This window comes from Ornithodoros turicata, chromosome 6, assembly GCF_037126465.1.
Source record: "Ornithodoros turicata isolate Travis chromosome 6, ASM3712646v1, whole genome shotgun sequence".
Lineage (NCBI taxonomy): Eukaryota > Metazoa > Arthropoda > Arachnida > Ixodida > Argasidae > Ornithodoros > Ornithodoros turicata.
This window is the reverse complement of record NC_088206.1, coordinates 55744257-55754325: the sequence shown is the minus strand read 5'-3', so window position 1 is coordinate 55754325 and position 10069 is coordinate 55744257.

Genomic DNA, 10069 nt, shown 5'->3' with positions numbered 1-10069 from the left:
TTCATGAAGGCGTTGCTCCATTAATGTGCAATGCGATGGCATCCTGCACATATGCCCCACCTTCAGTGGAAACTGATGTTGAATGTTGAGGCATTTCCCTGACATGATGGCGGTAGTCCTGCATTCAGTCCTGCACTGTCATTCATGCCTTTGCACATGCTATGTAGAATGCAACCTCTAATTATCATGATTATCATGTCACAGTTATTGATGTCGCATTCAATTCCCTTTAGAAGGATGCAGAGTTGTGCTTTCACTCTCCCAAAGGCATTTTCAACCATGTGTCTTGCATCTGACAGTCAAGCATTAAACTGCCCTCAGAGTATAGCTTCATCATATATGGCTGCAAAGGAAATGCTTGGTCACACAGGATGACTAGACCCACGATGAACCCTTGCATTGTCTCTATGTACCAGCCCTTGTAGTTGTAATATAGTCTGAGCCTTGGTTCTTTGAGAGCACATCTCAATGTGACATCCGTCCAGAATCTTGAGAGAATCCTGTTACTCCGTCAAACCGACGTAGGTGGCTCTACTTGTGTTGGGAGCTTCACAAACTGGGATTGTAGTTTGTCCAATCACTAAGTAAAAACTCCCAGTACACATAATTCACAAAATGCCTGCTGACACCAAAAAGGCTGTTCTGCAGACGCTAATAGGTGATAAAGGTCACCTGCCACTCATTTGCAAAGGCACAGCCTGCCTCATGTCCGTGTCTCACCTAGCTATGCTTTGGCAAACGCCCACCATGTAGCTGAACGTTGCACAGGTGAAGAGATAGTCCCGTTTCGGTTTAAAGAACTAGTCAGCGAGGTTGGGCAGTGTGGTTTCCGACCAAGACGCTGGCCGTCGATAGCTGCGCAGTTGCTTCTCCCTTGTGCACAATCGCAGGGCTGTTGCTGTCAGAATTTTCACCTGTTGCCGTGCTGGTTTCCGCTTTCGTCGCTTATCTATCGCGCGCGCACAGCATCCAGCTCACACTCTGTTTTCCTCAGTCGAGACTGGAAGTAGGGGAGGTACAGAAAAACATTCCTGACCCCTCTCGCACCACGTCGTTCTTCGGTTTGCTCAAACACATCGCTTGTCCAACAGAACGTACACGCACAGTACAGACACGGCAGCACAAGAAATATTTACACGAAATATGTAGAACTCAACGAGGACAATGACATGTACAACAAAATAAAATACTAAATAACGCGGATAAGAAAAATGCACAGCGACGCACGAAAGAGCAGAAGTACAGCAGGGCCCGCTTGCACGAAACAATCCTAACGCGTTAGTGCACTAAGTTTAGGGTTGCGGTTAAGTGGCTTGCACGAACACTTCGACGAGGAGGAGTGTCGTTGGGAGGAACCCGAGAGGTCTGCCTGCCTGATTAGGCGGCATGTTTCTCGGGAAGGGAAAGGTGGTGGAGAGGAGGAGAGGAAAGGGTGAAGTGGAAGACCGAGCGGAATCCGCTCGAGGGGAGGATAGCTGCGTCCATGGGCCGACTTCAGGGGAACTGTGCCGGCATACGCCTATTACACATCTGAGGGAAACCCAGGAAAAACCCCAGACGGCACAGCCGGCCCGCGGATTCGAACCGCCCAGTCTCCAAGCGCACGCGTTACCGCTGCGCCACCGGAGCTGGTAGAACACTTCGACGACCGCCCTAAGTCAAGTATTCTAAAGTGGATCGTGGCTACGAGCAGTAGCAGTTTTCGGAGGCTCTCATTGGTAGAAAGAGAACTTCCGGAGTTCATCCCAGGAAGTCGTGCGTCACGGCATGTTTGGATTGTCGGAAGTCGTCTGCTTCTGCCGTCGCACGTAAACAGTTTGTAGAACCAAAATAAGGTATTGTACTATCATTGTAGCTGCAAGAACGAGTTAGGTCACTTGTTGCGTACTTTTGTTAAATAAAATAAAGCCTGTGGCCCAAAGTATGTCTCGAATTGCTCGATGATTGGGAACTTATCGCCAACGGCAGTGCCGGTGAGAGGCACTTCGCGTGCGGCGATCATTTTGAGAGATGTTGCTAACGAAAAGCACAAAACGTACGGCACCAACAGCATAAAAAAATGAGACGTTGTTAGTATTGCGAGGAAAATGCGTACTGTATTGCGAGATACAGCTGGGGCCAACGACGAATCTTCGATACACGGTTCATAGCGGCTGACATGTTAGTCCTAAGCTTTAGTGCGGTAGTTTAGGGTGCTCCTAGGACCCTTGGCCAGCGTCCTAAATTACGCGGAGCGAGCGCCACCACTTTAGTGTTGTAAAAGTTTCGCGCAAGCCACTAACGGCTCCGGCACTACACTAAGTGGGGAGCTCGTTAAGTTTTACACTAAGTTCGTTTCGTGCAAGGGGGCCCAGAAGCGTTCGTACGAATTAGTGTCGTGAACATATTTCGCGATTCGGCTGAAATGTAAATTTGGAAATGCGAAACAGTAGTAAAAATGTCGAGTTGCGTACGAAATCCTTACAATACACAGTAACACACATTCTTGGAGCATTATACACCTCTGGAAAGCGTCCAAAGCGTTATCTTTTTCTGACGACGTAATATTTAAAATTGTTATGTGTTTTGGGGTTTTTCTGTTTGCTCATCAGGCGACGCTGCTAGCGCTACTCTCAACGAGCACACAGAAGCCCGTGTAACTGATTTCGTTGCTCAGTTCACTCAACCGTGGTTGAGCTATTCGACTGCAGTCGACTCAACCGCGGTTGAGAAAGCTAGTGTAACTAGGGTAGACCAGCCGGGAGAACGTTAAGAAGAAGAAGCGCCGTTCCTCGACAAAGTACTACTGCAGTGGCGTTAGTGAAATAAAAACACGCCTCGTAGTTCAAGCACTCCTTGATTGAGGAAACCTTGAACACGGATAGCGGTGTCGGTAACTAACAATACTCCCGACAGCGCAACGGCTCTTCTTTGATAACCCGGAATTTGTTGTGCAAAGTGATAATAATGAGGGCAAATCCCTACCGCTGGGCTTGCTCAGCGGCATCAGTACAGCTTTTTTCATATGTGTATCGGATATCATGTCGTACTATGGTTGTGTATGCACTAACCCCATTCATCATCTCAAAATAAAGTTCCGGTTGTTGTATGCCCTAGTGCTGGCAACAGTCATGTAAGGGATTCTTATTCACCCATCTATCCACTGCTATGCCGCTCGTGCTCCGCTCCTTGAGCATCCAAAGAAGCTCATCAGTTTCTCAAGTCAATGAGTGTTCGTGAAACGTTATAAGGACTGAAGAAGACGAAGTACGACGAAGACGAAGAAGAGAATCCGGGCGAATCGTCGGAGTTTTCTGGCCCAGAGGTTGTGTGCCTTCAGCAGCGGCCGTACTGGATCATTGTCTGCTTCGGTGCTCCAATGACTGTCTAGTTGCTGGCGACATTAATTCCCACCACCAGTCCTGGGGAGCATGTACAGACTCTCGCGGAAATCGTCTCTTCCCCTGGCTCACAGGTAGGAGCTTCTCAGTAGCAAATTCTGGCTCGCCCACATTTTTTAGAGGAAGCCATCAGTCCGCCATAGACCTAACCTTGTCGTCGGGGAGATGCTCAGTCTCCACCTGGTCCCCTCTCAACCACGGCTACTGCAGTGATCACATTCCGCTCTACTTCGTCTGCCATACCCCTGTGGCTCTTTCTGGCCCGAGCTTCTCCTCCGCTATCTTCATCAACCACCTGAAGGCCGCCACGTTCTTGGCTGCCCACCTGGAGGATCTCGTTGTGGACTCGCCGCCTTCCTGTACAGAACTTCTCTCAGTCATCGACGAGTCCATTGCGACGTCCTCCTTCTCTGTTCCAAAAAGAACGCGTTCTACTTTCCCGCGCTGGTGGAATGACGATTGCACACGCGCTCTCCGCCTCAGAAAGGCCGCCTGGAAACAGTACAGCTGTAATCGTTCGCCCCGCAACTGGTCTCTGTACCGGTCCCGCCGTTCGTCTTTTAAAGGGACAGTCGCATCGACCACAGATCGATTCCGAAACCACAGTGAAATGAGATTCCCCATCCTTCACTGACCATGACTCCGAAAGTCCCATCCCGATCAACGAAATACTTTTCGCATAATTCGTGTGTAAGCGGCGCTACAGCAGACGACGGAAGCGGGCGTCAAGCGGAACTCCCTGCTGAGAATCTTTAGCAACGTCACATGGAATGTGACCAATAAGAACGCGGCGAGCCAGGGGAGTCCCCGCGGCTTGCAGCTCGGTCAGGGAGACGAAGGCGAAGGCACATACGGAGAGGGCGGACTCGGAACGCGGAAGTGGTGCATCGTGCTGTTCAAATGCCTTTAGTAATAGATCCCGTGACGAATATACATGTTTAATGACGGCCCATATTCGACGGATCCGCTTCTTCTGCAAGTAACTGGTGATGTACGTGCCGTAGCTGCGTTAGCGCAACAGAACGAGCCTCAGGACCACTGCTTTAGGTACGTTCATGATCGGAGTGCTCAACACTTAATCCCGTGACATTCACTACGACGCAGGAAACAATCCAAGTGTTTGTGCGGCGTCTGTGCTCCCCAGGAACCGGATGAGTACCTATATGCTGCAGTGCTGGTGAAGTGGCAGAGTTGTGTAATGATGGCGAAGTACAGTGTAAGCACGCATCACACTTTGTTCTCAGCTCTCTGTCTTCGGCCAGAACTTCTGGTGGTGTATCCACCGCAGTATTGCAGCGCGGATCACAGTCTTCGCCTACTGTACCCACGATAGATAGGCACGTTGAGCAATCCTTATTTTCGTAGTTGTCGTGGACATTTGCACACACGACGAATGCCCCATGAAAGTTACGAAGGCTCTAACCAACTGTGCAACTCAAGGGCCGGGTTAGAATTAGAATGATTATCAGGAAATTACTGTGCTACGTGTTTAGGAAAGTGTCCTTTCTTTTTACAGCTACGTCATTTTCACTGCTTATTGTGTGTTTACAAGCTGAGTTTGGAGATTCCTTGGACCGAGAAAGAGACGACAGATACCTGGCTGTGTCGTCCGCATGATTCGCCAACGTTTTTCCATCCGGTCCTATCAGGACTATCATCTTTTGTGTGCCTCATTTACTGTTCACACCTACACCATAATAGACTTGCGTAGTTTCCAATTGAGAAGTGTGAAACAGAATCTGTGTTACCACAGTAATCCCGAGAAGTGCAGGGGAATAGGCAGGAGCAATAAGTGGCAGTTATACTTTTAATGGTAGTGTAATACTTCTTATCATTGGCAGTATTATAGCATGTGAGGGATATAACACGTCAAATAATTTCAGGTAACGTTTCATAACTCACTAATGGTACACTTACACCTCATTATCATTGTAAGTGATACATCTGTCTGGGAATGTCCACAATTTGTCATTCCCACGGAAGATTGTTCTGCCTTGATACAGCAAAACAAATTTTGATACCTGCCATTGATCCAATTTTTTTAGCACCACTGTTTTGAAAACAGCTTTCAAGACTGTAACTTCAGAGATCTTTGGCAGAGCATTACCTCTTGTCTATGTATTATAATAATTATTATTATAATGACAGGCAATAAGTTACGCAAATGTGAATAAATCTTTGTGTTGACTGAGTGTTGTCCATTCAAGAGCCATTGCACAAGTCCACATCCAACTCTTCACGCACAGATATTTATTATTTGCTATGCACAGGCAGTTATGAGCGTGCACCACACTGGCAATGTCCCTTGGGATCTGAAGCGGGGAGTCACAAAAATAAAAAATAAAATAAACAGTTTCGTAAGTATTTCAATTGCAATGAAAACGGGACGGTTGGACAGTAAATTGGACGGTTTCATTATAACAGTGGTACACAGGAAAAAAACTCGGGGTGTTGGGGGGGGATCTGGATCGATCTCTGGGCACAACCAAATGTAAAATTTTGGAAGGGTTAGTACATCCTGAAATGACCCTCATGCCTCAGACCCCACTACTCGAATAATGCACCTCCCTTTTACAGTAAGAGGCCTCTTACTATCTACGGCATATCCTATCAAAGCTCACAGGATAGCAAATTTGGCCAATGCTTATGTGACAGTGCCTCGTAGAACAAAAAAGGAAACGAGGGCTTAATCTCAACGCTGCATCAGCATCATTCATCATCTCACAATAACATTGTTGTTGTCAGCCTCTGCACAAAGATTTGGGTGGACCTGAAACGGACCTTTTTTTTCTTTTCATTTCCTGTTTTCAAGTTATTTTGTCTTGGCATGTAGCTGTGAGATGTCAGTAGAAGCCATGAAGTCATTCTCTTTACTTCTTGAACTTGGATGAAGATAGCACTGTTCTGGAAGATCCTAATTTGTCAGAGGCGTCGTAAAGGCATTAGTGTAAAAACCAGATCTCTCAGCAAAGTTGCCGTGCACACACGGACATTGTTTGATGCCGTTTCATGGATGGATGGGACTTGGATCAGCAGCACCTGGTTCTTCTATAACACAGAACGTCAAAAGTGCATCCCAAGTTGGCTACGACAACCGCAAAAAACCGTCGCCCTACAGCACACAAACAGTTCACAAACAGAGAGATAAAAGGAAACTGGGAAGTGGTTTATGGCGCTTATGTTACGGACAGAGGTTTGTATATAGTGCATGTTTCTAACACCAGCACACAAACAGCGTCAGTTCTTCCTTCGGGGTTCATAGTTTGCGAATTGTTCTGTGTCCAAAAATTGCAAATACATAATATGTATTTAAGTAATATACGTACCACTTGCGCTTGACCCTGTCGAGCTGCCTGCAGCTGTAATACACATGAAAACCGATCATGTCTACCATATTCCACAAAAGTCACAGGTTCAGTAACAGGGAAAGTTTCATGATAACGCGTCCGACAACGAGAAAAGCCAACACGTTCATATGAATGACATCATGTTCTTTTACTTGTTCATTGTATTTTATTTATCTAGTTATTAATCATAGGTTAGGGGATACCTTACGTTGTACCGATTTAGTCTTTTGCTGCTAAGTTACTCACGCGCAAGAGTGACAGACCCGATTGGGAAACTACATAGACATTGTGACTTACTGTCGAAGTTGCTCGCTCGCTTTGTTCGTGGAACACTGTCGGAACGGCGTCAAGTTTCAATTCGTTCCTTTTTTGTGTCAATCCAAGTTGCACTTGCACGATGTTCTCATCCAGGTACACATTATCGGTGAAATGCGAGGAGCATACACGGACAGCATGAACACTCCTTGCTTCATCTGGATACCCGCTAGTGATGTAGCTGCTTCCAACTTTCGCTTCGTCTGGGGTCTGGCTGTAGCTGTATCCTTGGCGTGCGAAATCAAACATCGAGGTTTTCGAAGGAAGTTTTCCTGGAGTCAGGAACGCTGCGTCGGTTTCGAAACGACATCTCACGCGAAGGATGCAAGCGTAGAGATAGTATCCGCGTTACTAGAAAGTGACACATATGAATACGGGCGACGTGCCGGAAAAAAACAAAGCAGCCCCAGACTTGGCGGCAGACGACAGCGTCCTTCAAAGCGGATTAGCCAGATTCCACCTTGCGTCACGCGATGTTGTTGGCGCTGGCGCTTTCGAGGATCAAAACGAAACCGGATCTTTTAAATTCGATTCCTCATCGCCCGGTCCGTTTTGGAAGGAGAAAATTTGGCAAATAGCTCGGTGGTAGTGTACCGAACACGTTGGTATTGGATTCGTAACCACGGTTCCGGATGCGACAGTCCCTTTAAGCAAATCATTGGTACGGCGAAAGAAACTTTCCTTTCCTCACTTCACTCGGCTGTGTCGCAGCCTGCTCGCCGGCGCTCCCTCTACCGCCTTCTGCGAAGAACCAGATCCTCCCCAGAGTCCTTTCACCGTCTGTCTATCCCCTCTGACATTCTTAATCTGCTGCAGCGCAGTGCGCAAGGTCTTGCGGTGCGCTTCACGAACGCTTTGCCTCTACCTGTTGCTCCTAGAGGCAGTTTTGATGACGCTCAGTTTGCACCAGTCAGCTTCGATGAGCTTGACTCGCACGTTCGCAACCTGCCTGCATCCTCGGCGCCGGGTCCGGACCGGGTTTCTGTCCGCATGTTGAAATTGCTGTGGAACACGTATCCATCCCTGCTGATCTCTCTGGTGGAGACATCGCTCCGTCAGTGCTGGATCCCACCCATATGGAAACTATCACGGATTACGCTTATTCGTAAGGATCCCAAGAAAGACTGCACCTTGGACAACCTGCGACCTATTGCACTAACATCTCTCTTCGCCAAAATGGCTGAGCGCGTCGTTTTTGATCGCCTCATGCGGTTTGTGACGGCGCACGATGTGCTTTCGCCGGTTCAGATCGGCTTTCGCCCGCGAAGCTCTATCTGGATAGCCCACGTGGCCATCAACAACCACCTCTCGAAGGCGAGGCTCCTCTCTGAGTATACTGCTTTAGTCACACTGGACGTCGCGAAGGCGTTCGACTCCGTCGAGCTGTCCCTGCTTTTTTCCTCGCTGGACTCCCTCGCTCTTCCTCCTTACATCGGCCGCTGGATTAAGTGCTTTCTGTCAAACCGCATGTTCATTTACTCGGATGGCTCGTACTCCTCGTCTCAGCATCGGCAGTGCAGGGGCGTTCCGCAGGGATGTATCCTCTCACCTCTCTTGTTTAATCTCTTCTTACGCTCCGTGCCGCTTCACCCTGACATTGTGACTCTCGTGTGCGCAGATGATATTGCCTTTCTGGCGTCGGCGTCGTCTCCGCGCGCTCTGCAAGCCTTGCTCCAGCACTACCTTGATACGCTAAATTCTTGGCTTCTATCCCTCGGCCTCTCGATAAACGCTGGAAAGTCGGCAGCCCTTTCTTTCCTTTGGCGAACTCCGGCTTCCGTCTCGTACGAATTGCTGCTCGGCAACTCTGCTCTTCCCCAGGTTCCCAAACTAAAGTATTTAGGGATCTGGTATGATGCGTCTTACAGCCTTTCGGCTCATGTTACCTACATCGCGAGCCGGGCTACCCGGGCCCTAAACTTCTTGGCCTCTTTCAGCAACACGCGATCTGGCCTCCGCCGTCCGGTGCTCTTGCATATTTACAAGATGTACGTTCGCCCTATCCTGGAGTTTGGCTGTCCCATTTTTTCCAGTCGTCCGCAAACGCAGCTTCGACCTCTTCTGCTGCTCGAACGCAGGGCGCTGCGCTTCTGTCTGGGCGTACCAATCACTACACCCATATCGCACCTTTATGCTGAGATTGGCGTTATTCCTTTGTCCTCCCGATTCAACACCCTAACCCTCCGCTGTATTTTACTTCTTTTCTCTAGTCAGCACTTCCTTCGCGTTGCCTTCCGCGTCACCAGTATCGCGTCCTTCCGCGCCCTCCGCTGGACCCCCGGGATCTACCCGCAGCTGGCGTTCGCCGAACGCTTGTTCCTCCAGCTCTATGCGATGCCGGTCAGCTTTTCCAGGTTGGCTCCATCGGCCATCCGGATATCAGTGTCCGCGTCGTGCCCCTATTCAACCCTGGTCGCGCCAACCTTCCTCCCCCCGCAGTCTTCTCCGCGCTCCTCGACAGTCACGTTAGTTCACTCTCCTCTCACCTTGCGATCTTCACCGATGGCTCTGTCGTAAACGAGGAAGCGGGCATTGGCTTCTTCATACCATCCATGGGCGTGCGCAGGAGCATCCGCCTCCCTGACTACATCCCGATCTACTTTGCAGAGCTAGTGGCTCTTCTGATGGCGCTCCAAGCTGTGCCGTCCTCGCACAGTCTAGTCTGCTTCTTCACCGACTCCTTGTCCCTAGTCTCCAAATTGGACAGTGGCCGGAGCTCGCATGAACATGACCTGCTTCTCGCATTCTCTCCCTCCTTCATCCATGAAATTGTTCTGACATGGGTTCCCGGCCACTGTGGGCTTTCCGCTAACGAAGTCGCGGACTCTCTTGCGCGTGCCGCCGTCGCATCTACTCACCTCGCTGTTCTACCCCTCATTCCTACGGTTGTATACGCAATGTACAAAAGGTTCGACAGCCTCCTTAGAGCTGCTGCCCTCCAACAGCAGCTCCGCGCGCGGCCTGAACTAGCGCACCTGGAATTTGGCTGGGACCCTCTCCTTTGTGGTTCGCGGCGAATGGAGGTTC